We start from the raw sequence: 14,567 nt of genomic DNA on the forward strand, positions 1-14,567 counted from the left end.
TAAAAAAAAAGGTGGGTTATTATATACTTAGTATTATGTTCTAAGAATGGTTTAAGGGCCTTTCATATGTTAGTCCACTTAATCATCCAACAGTCCCATAAGGTGGCATTACTATTGTCCAGGTTTTCAGATGAAGACACTAAAACACAGCAAGGTTAAGCGATTTTCCTGCGGTCACACAATTAGTAGTAGAGGGAAAATAGGCCCAAGACTTTACACTCAGGCAGAGTGCTATTAACCACAATGGCCACAGGCTTTGAGAGACAGCTTTTTTTGTGGAAGAAGCAGTAAGGGAACTTTTCAGTATCAGGTTAATCCAGAGGAGAAGCAAGGAACCTCTGATTTATAGCACATAACTTCCTGGTTTTTTAGGCTACTTCGTCCTGTTAGCAACAGCCTCTTGATTCTTTAATTTGGGGAAAATTCTAAATCTCGTGTAGCCACACATTTTCTCCTTTGCAACAAAAATACTCTGAATGTATAACATACTGCGAGCATATGAAGAAATTCCAAACAGTAAGAAGTATGAGTGTAAAGATTCCTTCAACACATGTGGTGGTAATAGGATATAGGTGTTTATAGAATTTGTACCCATCCCCAATTTTAAGCCTTACCTAAGAAAGAGATAGGGTTCCACTTCAGAGACACATAGTTTTTTCTAGAGTCAAATCATTTGGCAGTGAACGTAGGTTAAGGAACACTGCTGTGCCGTCCAACCAGAGGGAGTTTGGGCATCAAATTTGTTGGCTTCCTACACAATTATAGGACATCTGTAAATGCACGGCGTGGTGTGTTTGATGAAGGACTACATGTTTCCCAATACCTTTGTGTAGAATATTTTGATATGTTCTTATTAGACCTACCCCAGCCTCACAGTGATGGAATGAATCTTGGGTCGCCTGAGTTCTGAGCTGTGGCAGGCAGTTAAGGTATTAGTGCGTGACTGTGATGCCCAAGGAACCTAAGAAATGAGGGCCAATTCAAACTACCTTTGGAGATGTGCACATAGGCCCGACCTTGGATAGGACTAAGAGGGAGATGAGCCATTGGTTCATTTATTTCAATCCATTCCATATAGTTCTATATCCCCCAACCTGTATCACTCTGGAGGAATGTCAATAGCATTTGCTTCATGGCCTCACCCAGACAGTGAGTCCTTTGGTCGTCCTTTGTTACAACCTGATTATTTTCATTGTTGCTCCACAAAAACACTCGTTAGCAGCACTTGCATGTGATTTGGTTGTTTCTCCTGCTTGTTCTTCTACATTCAGAATCCTAGAGCAGCTCTGCAAATGAAAGAGGGTGTCCACGTAAAGACTCTACATGTTAGGATAATTCACTAACCAGTGGTTGCACTGCTAATTTGATTTTGCTGCTGATCAGAGATAGGAAGAGAATTGTAATTGAAATGCATTGCAACCAATTTGTAAATGTTAGTACACATTATCAATCATTGTTATGCTATTATGCTATTAACATAAATTATCACATAGAGGTAATTTAAAACTGTTAACTGACACAGGTATATCTTATTCTTGGTGAGAATTACACATAAAAAGGAGGTCAGGGTAAATGTTGCATGGTGTTACTGCGTGGACTATTGATGGACAGCAGTGATTAAGTGATGTTACCATTGAAGAATTACTTTGTTCCTACTATTTTTTTTAAAAAAATTTCTGTTATACATGACTAAGAATCATATTCATATTCTTTTTAAAAATTATTTTTAATGTTTATTTTTTTGAGAAAGAGAGACAAAACGTGAGCAGGGGAGGGGCAGAGAGAGAGGGAGACACAGAATCTGAAGCAGGCTCCAGGCTCTGAGCTGTCAGCACAGAGCCCGACATGCAGCCTGACATGGGGCCCAACATGGAGCCCAAACTCACAAACTGCAAGATCATGACCTGAGCCGAAGTCAGAGACTTAACCAACTGAGCCCTCCGGGCACCCCTATCATATTCATATTCTTAAGAACACACTTTTGGGGCTATCCTCTCAAAGCTCACTGTACGTCTTCATACTAACTTAATATTGATTTCTAATGAGTTTTTTTTTTCATTTTTTTAGCTTCATACTCAGTGTTAGGATATTATTTTTAAAAGGTTAGAAAACACTAACTCATTAGTACCTAATTCTTGGTTGATTGTACATGAATTTCCAATTCATTTGTATATTGATGAATTATGTTCTTTATTTTTAAGCAAATTAAGGTCAAAAAATAATAAGTTTATGTTTCAGGAGGTGAGTATTCACTTGGAATAAGGGACCTGGATATGTGAGCAGATTCAGTGTTGAGGCTACAATATGGTGAATATGTTGTTTTTCCGTGGAGTTTATCAGATTATGTATTGCATGTGGCCTTTGGGGTATAATAATGATAGGTAAACTAGGATCCATTATACGATGAAAGATAAAGCCAGATGACAAACGTTGGATTTCGTAGGTTTAAGCTTCGAAAATCTTAGATACTTGAAGCTTCTAAGCCAGAGGTTATGTTGTCAATGGATATCACAATGAAAATACTGGACAAGTGTCACGCCTGGAAATGTTATATGATATCTTACTGCAACTGGATGTCAAGGACAACATGTAAAATGACAAATGGGCCCTTAAGAGAATAATATGCTATCACTTCATTTCATCCCAAAGAGTTCCATCAATTCTAAGACTGTTGAGTCTATGAAGGTCATATGTTACAAGTATTTATGAGATGGAGATGATACAGCATACGTGACATTCTGAAGCTATGAATTGGGATGGCTAGACTGATCCCTTGGTGCTCAGGTCAGAAAATAATTACACATAAACATATAGAGAACATGTTATAATAATTCCTTGTTATTTTTAAATGTGGAGTGCTAAATGCCAAGTCAGGACATAGTGAAGCTGTTTCTAAGTGATCATGAGGGATGAAAGATGCTGGATATCATCAAAATTACTCTGGAAAATCTCAGGAAGTTGCTATATGAAAGACAGAGACACTCTCAATGAATCTAGCATTAGCCTGAGGCATGGGTAGTAGATACCTTCTATTTTGGGCCATAATGCAAAAGAAGTACATTATCTATAAATATCAGAATCCAAGTCAATGTAACATGGAAATTCATATGAGGAGCATGTAAGAACTGGGACTGGTTGGGGAACAGAGTTTCATATTCTCGTATTGCATCTACAATCCTCCTTGGGATATACATGCACTGAGTGAACTGCTAAAATTGTTAGCTTAATTGCATTATTTAAATGGTAATCTTTCACATTCTTACTCTCTTTTCTCTTCCTCTTTCCTTTCCTTTCCTTCCCTTCTTTCCCTCCCCTCTTCTACTAACTCTCAACAGTTAGCATTATTTATATCACCCTGTCTCTTTCAGGTGGAATAGATACATTAAGACTTTTTTTTTAAAGAAAAACTTCTATATGACTTATTGTCATCTCCAAGATCTCCAATTTTTCAAATTTCCATATCTTACTTTCTGTAGGTGGAGATTCTTAAATTTTGTGTAAGTTAGCCCTTTTGAGTAGATAATGAAAGCTAAGGACAATTCCCCAGAAAAATTCATTAGATACCTTTAAAATCAAGGTAAAAAAAATCAAGATCTATACATGGTTCTATAATTCTCAATTGACATTCTCTAGGCAACCACTGATTTCTCCTTCAACCAGCAGGTGGTCCACATTCTTATGGTCTAACATTCTATTGTATGTTATCACTTTAGAGGGGGACTATAGTGACCGTAATGACAGTACTAATGATGAAGAGCTAACATTCATTAAGTGTTTAAATCTATATAGACACTGATCTAAGTTCACCTATTTACCATCTGGCACAACCTGAAGGTAAATGTGCTGTTACCCTCACTTGACAATGGTCCTTTCTAATCAGGAGTGCTCTCCTCCTTAGAAGATAGGATGTGCCGCCTGCTTTTGGGGTTTGAAGCTGGCTGTTGATATACAGCGACACCTGCTAGTCTTCCCATCAGTCTTCTTGGTAAGCATTTGAATTGATTTCTAGCAATTTTATAATTTGATTCTGGATTTTTAAAAGGGGTATCCCTACCTTCCCGAATAGTTTAATTTCATATTACTATTTGTTTTAAAATCAAAATATAATTTCAAAGAGTATTCAATTTTAAAATGGTATTATTTAGGACTTTTGGTTGCAACTGTCAGAAATCTAATTTGAAGTAATCTAAGGAAAAAAGAAATATTTATTGGATCATGATCTACAAAGAACTACTGAACAGTGGAAGTCATGGAAGGAGCAGAGAGGCCATGGGCCTCAGGAAAAACTCAGGCAGAGAAGCTAATGCTGATGGATATATCTGGTTTTCATCTGCTTCTCTCTTTATTCATCTGGCTTTCTTCAAATGGTGGAAAACATGAGCCACCATAGCTTACAAGTTTTATATTTTATATCTTATCATAAGGAGACTGTTTTATCATTTTCTTAATGCCAAGTTCAATAATCTCAGACAATATATTTTATTGACTCAACATGGGCTAATTTGTCACCCTTGGAACAAATCAAATGTTACTTGGAGTAGAGGGATTGGATTATGTGAAAATATACCAGTGCCATAGAGGTATGTGGATAGAATAGGAAAGAAGATGTTCCCAGGAAAAGGGACAGAGTAATAAGCACACAATACTTACTGGTTCACTACAAAAGAAAACTCAATTTGTTTGAGGTTTAAATTACAGATGACCATTGGACACGGGGTGTGAACACTTACTTCTTGCTTTACAAAATTAGATTACTACATTGGGAAAAAATGGTGTGCAAATTAAATTTGTGTTAATTCAATAAATAGGTGACTAGTTGGAAAAAATTTATAATAAATATTTCCCCAGAGGGGATGTTATTAAAGTAAATAATATCATCCTTAACGTAGGTTTTTACATCAGTTTATAGTGAGATAAACTTATAATGAGAAGCCAGTGGGAATAAAAGAAGAAAAGCTGTCACTTTTTGCTGAATGCCTTCTGGATGAGTCTGGGACTGTGATTAAGAGGACTTTAGGGGGTAGCTCAGTTGGTTAAGCATCCAACTCTTAATTTTGGCTCAGATCATGATCTCACAGTTCATGAGTTCAAGCCCCACATCGGGATCTGTGCTGACAGTGCAAAGCCTGTTTGGGATTCTCTCTCTTTGCCCCTCCCCTGCTCTCTGTCTCTTAAAATAAATAAATAAACAAACAAACATTTTTTAAAAAGAGAGAACTTTAAGCTAGCATGAAAGTAAGCATGCAAAGCTTAATGGTTTACCTGTTAAAGTTTTCTGATAGTGTAATTGCCACCTGGTGCTTCTAATGAAAGAAGGAAAATAGAAGTAGCAAGCACAGTGCTTTGAATAACATGATTCTGAGACACGGACCTGGACCAACTTTTAGGAGAATCTAAAGTTTGCGACAGGGAAATTTCACTTCCATGTATTCTGTCACTATGCTGAGTAAAAAGTGGTTCTGGACAAGAGTGTACTTAGGAATTATGTCAGTAAAAAAAGTGTGCATCTTGTGGAGGTTGCATTTTCAGCACTGAACCAGAATCAGGAGTGAAAGACAAATTTCTTTCTCATTTTTTCTCATACCATTAAGTGGGAAAAAATTACATGTGGAACTTTATGTATTGAAAATACATGTGGTAGTCAGATTGAAGCTTTTCTCCTTGGTCAGCTCAAGCAAGTTTGAGAAATAGTGTGGGTGATGGATGGGGACATGAAGCTCTGAATGCCATCATTTGGAAAAATGAATATCAAAGTTTTAGCTTTAATACTTTTTTAAAAGGTGCTTTATATTTATATTTATAATTGATATTCAAAAATCTCTTTTATCTACCATTAACTCTGAGAACATGATGATTTGGGAATGTCAATTTGTAGCAAAGTTTTTATGCCTGGGAATAAATGTGCATTTGTGCAAGAAATTCAAAAGGGAATTTAAGATTGAACAAATATAACCCCTAGTTTATGGTTGAAGGCGAAGTAGCTTCAAAGGACAAGCTGTTAGAAACCCATGGGGGAGGGGAAGGAAAAAAAAAGAGGTTAGACTGGGAAAGAGCCAAAGCATAAGGAAACTCTTAAAAACTGAGAACAAACTGAGGGTTGATGGGGGGGGGGGGTGGGAGGGTGGGGAGTGTAGGTGATGGGTATTGAAGAGGACATCTTTTGGGATGAGCACTGGGTGTTGTATGGAAACCAACTTGACAATAAATTTCATATATTAAAAAAAACAAAAACAAAAACAAAGGACAAACTCTTAGCTGGTATATATGAAGGAAAGAGGGAACAGAGGGATGAGATATGGTGGGGAGAATGCAAAACCGGTATAAAATTGGTAAGAAACAAAGTGTGTTTAGAAAGACTGTCATTGTACCTAAATTATAACTATTGATTCCAGGGAAAATAGAAAATAAGATACTAGAATTATAACTCGTAAGAAAGAAAATCCACCATGATTTTTGGTCATTTAGAATTATGTATCATTAGCCATTATGCTATTAGAAGGCCTTATACAGTTGGTCAAGAGTGTGGGCTCTAAAACCTGAGTACAAAACCTTTCTTATTGGTTGTGTGACTTTGAACAACTTAATCTCTTAGATTTCAGATCTCCTATCTTCAGAATGTAGACAATAATAAAACTTACTTGAGAAGGTTGTTGTTTGATTGAATGAGCAAATCCATATAATGTTATCACCACAGTGTCTGCTATAGAGCAAATGCCTTAATGAAGTTTTCTATTTATGGCTCAATCTTAAAAGTTAACCATCAATACCTATAGACAGAAAAATCTGTCCCATTATGCAACATGCCACATCCTAGTCATATTCCTGACTTCAGTACTCTATGGAATGTTCTTAACATTGCCTGGTTATGGATAACTCCGATCAGGAAATAGTAACAGACTACTTGAGACAGAAGGTGACAAAATCTTAATTGCCATGCTTACCGATGAGGAAGCTGATTTAAAGAATACATAAGTGTCCTTTACAAGGCTACCCAACTAACTGGTGATAGATTAATGATTTTGTCCACTAACTTAAGCTTTTCCCATTACATCATTTGTTCTTAAGATTCTTTGGGAGCCACAAACCTCTTTGAGCATCTGAGAAAAGCCACAGGCTTTATTCTTACCCAATGTATGTCTGCGGCACACATAAAAAAACTTTCTGCATACAGTATCAGGGATCCATTCTGACTCATGCCTAGTGGGGTCTTGGTTATGGACCTTACCTGTCAACACCATCCTGATGCTGCCGCCTTGAAAAAAGAACTTTTGGTGCTTTTTGCATCTTTATTCCCAACGTCCTTCATGCAGCCTTTCATTCTTCCCTCTCTCTGTTCTCTAGACCAGAAAGATAGGAGCAGGAGATCTAGAAGAAATGACTTCTATGTTATAGTTTAGAACTGGTTTGAACCTGAAGTCTTGCCCATGCATCTTTCGCAAATGTTTCAAGAAATACAAACCAGCTCCAAGAAAAACACATTTCTGCCAAATCCCTCAGGAATGGGGCAAAGAATAAACTTTAGGAAAAATATAAATGTAAGAGTATGTCTTTACGTGCGACAGTTATAATTTTTATTATATCAAGACCATATGAAATGAGATAGTACCTCCAGATTGTGCTCACAGCACAGAGAAAAATTGCCAAAACTCATTGTTTCCTTTACCTCCTGCAAATGATGACTTGTGATTCAGCTGGAAACATATATCCAAACTAAAATGTTCTCATCAATTGTGGAATGAGTGTGTGTGTGTGTGTGTGTGTGTGTGTGAAAAGTTGCAAACTCTCTGGATACAAAAAAGTGCACAGTGGTAGATATAAGAGGATGAAAGATAAGGAGCATTGGATCTTCAAAATAACAAATCGTTATTAGAATATTAGTGAAGGGGTAAGAGGAGGAGGCAAAGGGTCAGAGTGGAGTAAGGAGAGAGAGGAGAGAGAAGCATATGGAGGTCAGATGGTCTGCTGTTCATCCACCCCCTGCAATTCTGTTGGTGGCCCAGAGAGGAGGCCTACTGTCCCCTCCAACGTCGCCTAAAGCCTCCAGATAAAACAGCAGGTGTACTGTTATGCTAGGAATGTCATAACAAAATACCACAGAGTGGGTGGCTTAAACAACTGAAATTTATTTTCTCACAGTTCTGGAGGTTGGGAAATCCCAGATCAATGTGTCAGCCAGGTTGGCCTCTGCTGAGGCTTCTTTCCATGGCTTCCAGATGGCCACTTTCTTGCTGTGTCTTCACATGGTCTTTCCTCTGTGTGCACACATCCTTGGTGTCACTTTTGTATGCCCAACTTTCCTCTTATAAGGACACCAGGCAGACTGGATTTAGGACCCACCTCAACATAGCCTCATTTTAACTTAGGTACCTCTATAAAGGCCCTATTTCCAAATGTAGTACCTTAAATACCGGGGATTAGGGCTTCTACACATGATTTGGGGGAGACACAATTCAGCCCATAACAGCAGCATAGCTTATTAGCCCACCAGACTCATAAATGGCATTTGCAAAGGTGAGCAGAAGTTTTTGTGGTTTTTATTGGCATAATATTTCTGTAAGGTGAGTCATACAAGGTATGCTCGCCACTTGCTTTTTCAGCCATCAGGACTTGGAAGGTGTAAGATGCACAGTGAATAAATTGGCTCTTTGACCAAGATAGGTACCAAATCTTGCACCAGCTCTCTCTACAAAACAAAACAAAAGAAAAAACAAAGCAAAACAAAACAAAAACCAAAAACAACAACAAACAAAACAAAACAAAAAAACCCTGAAGCGTTTGGGACAAAAGGTTTTCTGTAAACCTGAGAATGGATTTCCAAGAAAGCTGCCAACACTAATATAAAGGCTTTGCTACCATCCAGCTCTCATTGCTGTGTTTACTCACCATGGTGGAACATTTCCAATCCTGTCAGCTTGTCTTTGATTTTACATTTTTTATAGTAACTTTCTAGCCAAATATCAATGCTGCTCACTATCTTTTAGATGTGCAAAATCAAAAGTTGCACAGTGGTTATGTTTTTATTTTATTTAAGGATTATTTCTATTTTTGGCAATCTTTGACAGCTCTTTTCAGCATGGGGGCTGTAATAAACCCATCGAAACGTTGGCTTTTATGGAGAGCAAAACAAGCCGGAGAATTATTTCACCCAACTAACTTGGGAGATAGATTCTTGTTCCCTTCAGCCTCTATAAATCCTATGTATCTCCATTACAGGGTTACCTCAGGAATGGAATTTTGTGTCTTGCTTGCATTTTATAAATTTTGTCTCGAGTATTTCACATAAAACAGAGAAGTATTTTTCATATCTTTTATTTAAAGTCAGGACATCTTCTGGGCCAAAGAGGTGGCTTTTAGAAATGGGGCTGGAACATGATAGTCTGCCCAAAATGGGAGACAAATCTAAAGTGTGCTGAGCTAAGAAACCAGACAGGTTTCAAAAACCTCTTACCATATTTATTTTTATATGTATACTTCATTTTGTGTCCGTTCCCATATGATCTGCCATCAATTACGCAGCGGTAATGAAAACCTCCATGTGTTTTACAAGACAGAGGCACAATACAAGCAACTGGGGCCAGTGAAGCTGCCACTTTAGCTTTTTTTTTTCTTATTGCCTGCCCCTGCACACCACTGACTCCTTCCTCTGCCCTGCATTTAAAATGCTTCCATTTGTATATCTCCTCCTTTTCATCTTTTAAAGTTTGCTGGAGAAATGGCAGTGTTACGTTTCAAAGTGCTTTGGAATCAGACCAGGAATTGAAACCCTGGCTCTGTACTTGGTATGAATTTTCTTGCCTTTTCTCTGCATTAGTTTCCTCAACTTTCAATGAGTGCTAATATGAAGAAAAATGAGTGTATATTTATAAAACAGTTGGTCTAGTGCCTGGCTACATCGTATAAGCACTCCATAATTGAAAGCTATTTTTATCTTTCTTATTCTCTCTCTTTTTATTGTTCTTCTTAATTTTGGTTCCCCCTCCCCACCACTGCCTCATCTCCTTTCTGGTCTTTATTACCTAGCCCTCTCTTTCCTCCCCAGTGAGGCAGTTAGTGTATGTATGCCTTTGCCTGTGACCTAATCCAGTGAGTGTCAAACAAGGGGCTGTATTGAGAAGGATTTTTAACTATTCAACTAGTTTACTCAAAAACCGGAAGGAAGCCTTACATTGATCTGTAATAACACTTCCTTGTTTCTTTTCTTTCGGCTCTAATTAAGTCAACTCAGTATAAAGACACTGATTCATGCTTATCAGAAGCTCTAATGAGGAGTTATAAATGTCTTACATTACAAACAGAGAGAACGAGGGGCACCTGGGTGGCTCCGTCGGTTAAGTGTCCGACTCTTGGTTTCTGCTCAGGTCATGATCTCACGGTTCATGAGTTCAAACCCCGCATCTGGCTCTGCACTGGCAGTGCAGAGCCTTCTTGGGATTCCCTCTCTTTCCCTCTCTCACTGCGTCTCCACTGCTCATGCTGTCTTTGTCTCTCTCAAAATAAATAAACTTAACAAAATTTTTTTTTTAAAAAAAGAATGATTAACTTACAAATACACATTTTCTGGGAGTAACATCTTTCAACGTGTAGAGTCCATGGGGATTGGGGGAGAGAATAAATAAATTAAAGGCTTTGTATTACTCTATTCTCTAACACCAAAGAGGTGTACTTTCACCTGTTCTAAATAATAGTGATATGGACCATGTTAGCATAACTCTTTAATTGAAAGATGCTTTGGTGTTGAGGCTCTCAGCCCTTTCATTGAGGGATACTATAAGAAATCGGCCTATGAATCACATGATTGTATTAATTGTTCAGGAATATTATTGAGGACATTATCTAGCATGTTGTTCAGTATGGCTTCTGTATGAAACCCATATTACTATTTCATATTAAGATCTAAAAAACTTACAGTCAAATTCAAGTGTCAATTCTATGCACTGAAGTAGTCTTTATAGGCTTGCTAACCATATTATCCATAATCCTGGGGTTTAAAAAGTATTCATATTTTTGTATTTTATAATATTTACCTTAAATCCTCTCTAGAAAAACTAAGAGAATACATTAATAAATAATTCTCATCTCTTCCACTGACTTTTCTAACTTCTTAGCACTCACAGATACCATTTCCTTCAGATGCCATTTCATTCACACACCTTCCTAGGCTGTTTATCTCTTGTGTGAGATCAATGACGATAATTTGGGGACATGTATAAAAGTGTGGGAGCTTGTTCTTTCTTCTCTCCTGACCTCTAGCATTTTGCTTGGCTTGCAGATGTTACTCAATGTTATTTGGTAAGAGGAAATCTATAGTAATAACTGGTACCCTCTATATCATACATGACTTTCCCTTGTGATCTTAACTTTGCTAGTGAGGACCCTATTTTTTTCTCTTTTCTATATTTCTATTTCATTTTTTAAGGAATATGGCATATTTTATTTTGGAATAAATGTTGTATGTCACCTTGAGAACATGGACTCCAGACAAAATTCATCCTGAATTGCTTAGTTTGTACCCTACCTGAAAACAGCTAATTATTGCAAGCCAAATTATGCGCAGAATGTAGTTAGCTTATGCCACTTCTTAGTTTAGTAATTTACTATAGGTTATTGAAGCTATGTGGTATTTTAATTTTGCAAATTGCTTCAAGGGGATTTTGGTCATTTGCCCCTAGCCTTTATTAGGTAAGGTACACATGTAACATCATTTTGCAAAGGAGAGTTAAGATATTGATAAAAGATAGCATGTGGCTTAGCACACTTTGAAGGTCACGGATCTGGAATAGGACTTCTTGGGTTTGAACTCTAAATTCTTTACTTGTTTGTCACGTGATTTTGAACAAGTAACTTAGTTTTTCGGTACGTTGTTGTTTTTGTTTTTTAGTCTGCATAGTGGGCTTAATAATGGCACTTTTAGTTTAGTTCAGAGCCTGGTGCATAAACAGTACTATTTTGTTGGTGATTTTTAATTTTCAGGATAAAACTGTCAAAACTGGTCTGCCATGAACTGAAACATAATTATACTTAATTGCCCAATTTCCATGTCTCAGGGCCCTTTGTTATCGGGTTCCTCTTTTCCAGAGAAATCTGTCCTTTACTCCAGTATTATACTTGGACACTGGGCAATAAGAAGAAATAGTATACGTATAAAACGAACCTGAAAAAGAAGTTGATGATTTAAATAAATGAGCATTGTTTCTTATAAAACCCAGGAAAGATAAAGAGCCCCACTCAGTTCATTAACCAGTTACTAAATGGTGTTTGTGTTATCCCCATGAATACTAAATGAATTCATTATGATATGTGCTATTACAGTGAATAGCAAATGAATTCATAACGATGGGCTCCATAAAAATATTCCTAATGGGGAAGTTATGCATTATCAAGCTGGTTTCTAGAGTAACTGAGGCTTACATTTAAATGGGGGACATAAATAATACCAGGCACAACATTGGTTAGTTGGAGTTATTTGAGTAGGTTCTACGGAACCGAAAACACAGTTCATGTCTTGGTGATGTGTCCATAGCCTCACATGACTCTCAGTTTTTGGTTTCTGTCCTTTATTACTGGTGGCTGATGCCTAATTTTGTCTTGGATTCAAAGAGAAGGATGCGATTATATGCAGCTGGTCAACAGTAAACCTAAGTTTTGTGATGACACAGATCGGGTGAGAAAGTCTTGCAGGGTTTTCAACCTTTCCTGCCCAGAGGCTATATGAAGGAATGGCTGCCACACTTGACCAATCTGCAGCTCAGTTGCTGGCCATAAACTCCAGTGAACCCCCTCATCTGCCCACTTTTTCTCAGCAGAAGAATAAAATAAATTTTAGAATTAATGGCATGAATGGTGTACCCTTGAAGTAATATTTGAATTTTATTGACCATCGTAAATAGATTATGAAGTCATAGCAGCAACAAAAGCACAGATGGTGTCTTATTATAAACCTGCAAACTACAAGCGATGAGCCTGAAGACCACTCAGAGGGCACTTGTGGGCCATCAGTGGTCTAGAAATCACACTACGATAGCCTCTCATCTAAAGGTATAATTAATTTCTTAGGAAAAAAAATGACACAGCTTCTTGGTTCATAATAAAATTAAAATACTTCCAGGGCTTAATTTTCAAGAACCAGCAGTTTTACATGTCACCCTAATTTATGATTACATTTGAGCTTATGAGAGTAAAAATTTAGCAAGAAGTGTAAAAAGTAGAAGAAATAGAAAGTAGAACTTTTCTAATGTAAGCAGTTTAACAATTCAATTAAGTAACATTACTTGCAGCCTACAGTGTGCAAAGCATTGTGTGAGATACATAAATAAGACATTGTTGGTCTTCAAGAAAGTTTCCATATAGTCCATCATGTACACATTTTGGGGCACGGAGATAAACATTTTAATCTAATGCTAGCACAGAGTACTGTACTAGAAGCACTCCCAGCTCCAAGAGTTCCCCTCCAGATTATGAGGAAATTCTTAAAAATAACTGGATTTGCTAGTGCCTGGGCCCCCTGCCCATGCGAGGGAGACGAAATGGAGTGAGCACAGCACGTGTGTTCTCGCTCAGAAATCGATCCAATTCTGAGCACAGCTCTTGTAATCCACCAGCTCCTCAGGTTGAAACTACAAGCCAATCTCCTTCTCTTCACTCTCCACAGAATCACTGCCTTGGATAATGTTTCTGCCAACTTGGATGCAGATGTCCCCATGGAATGTCCCAGGCTTGGAGTCCTCAGGGGTGGTCTCCCTGAAGCTCACTGGACCTGTCTTCACCACTCCCAGAGTATGGCAACCACAGGTCCTGATTGCACGTACTTCACCAGGCTGGCAAAGAGTGGATGGTCTTTCAGATCAATGTATTGTTCCTTGAGAAGGTCTTGAATTAATTTCAGAAGTCTGAATTAATTTCATAGCAATGAAGCGGGATCCCTTTTGCTTAAAACACTTGATGACCTCTCTCCCATGAGGCTGCGCTGGACCCCATCAGGCTTGATGGCAATGAAGGTGTGTTCACTGTTGGCCATGGTGCTGGGGATAGAAAGCCCTCCATCTGCTTGGGTTGCAACTCCATCTGGGGCCACCCCATCAGGTACATATTGAAGCATGATACAAGTTAGACTAGGATAAGACTTAGAACCAACACACATTCATTATGGAACATGAATAGTAGCAAAATGACAGCAAACATTTCTATAGAACTTGCTAGGTGCCATGAACTTTTCTAAGCACTTCACATAAATTAACCCATTAGGCCTCGTAACAAGCCTGTGATGTAGGCACTATCGTTATCCCCAATTTAAATGTGAGGAAACTGAGCCACAGATGGTTAAGTAACTCAGAGATACCTAACTGACCAAGACCTTTTCTTGCTTTCCTTCCATGATAGAGGGTTGTTGCTGAGAAGCAACTGCCCCCTGTGGAGAATTTAGAGGTCGTAGTAGAGCATGGAGCCACAAGATGGAACATGGATTCCTGATACCATGAAAAAGATCAGACTTTACAAAAAAAGAGGGAAGTGTCAAATGCAGAGAGATATAAAATAGAACAATTGGTGAGAAAAACACAAAAAGATACTTG

General features: G+C 37.9%; 1 pseudogene; it reads right to left on the minus strand.

Annotated features, from left to right (window-relative positions):
• Positions 1-13,553: 13,553 nt before the first annotated feature.
• Positions 13,554-14,014, minus strand: LOC101084126 (annotated as a pseudogene).
• Between the last annotated feature and the right edge of the window lie 553 nt (positions 14,015-14,567).

This window comes from Felis catus, chromosome C1 (assembly GCF_018350175.1).
Source record: "Felis catus isolate Fca126 chromosome C1, F.catus_Fca126_mat1.0, whole genome shotgun sequence".
In the NCBI taxonomy this organism is placed as follows: Eukaryota; Metazoa; Chordata; class Mammalia; order Carnivora; family Felidae; genus Felis; species Felis catus.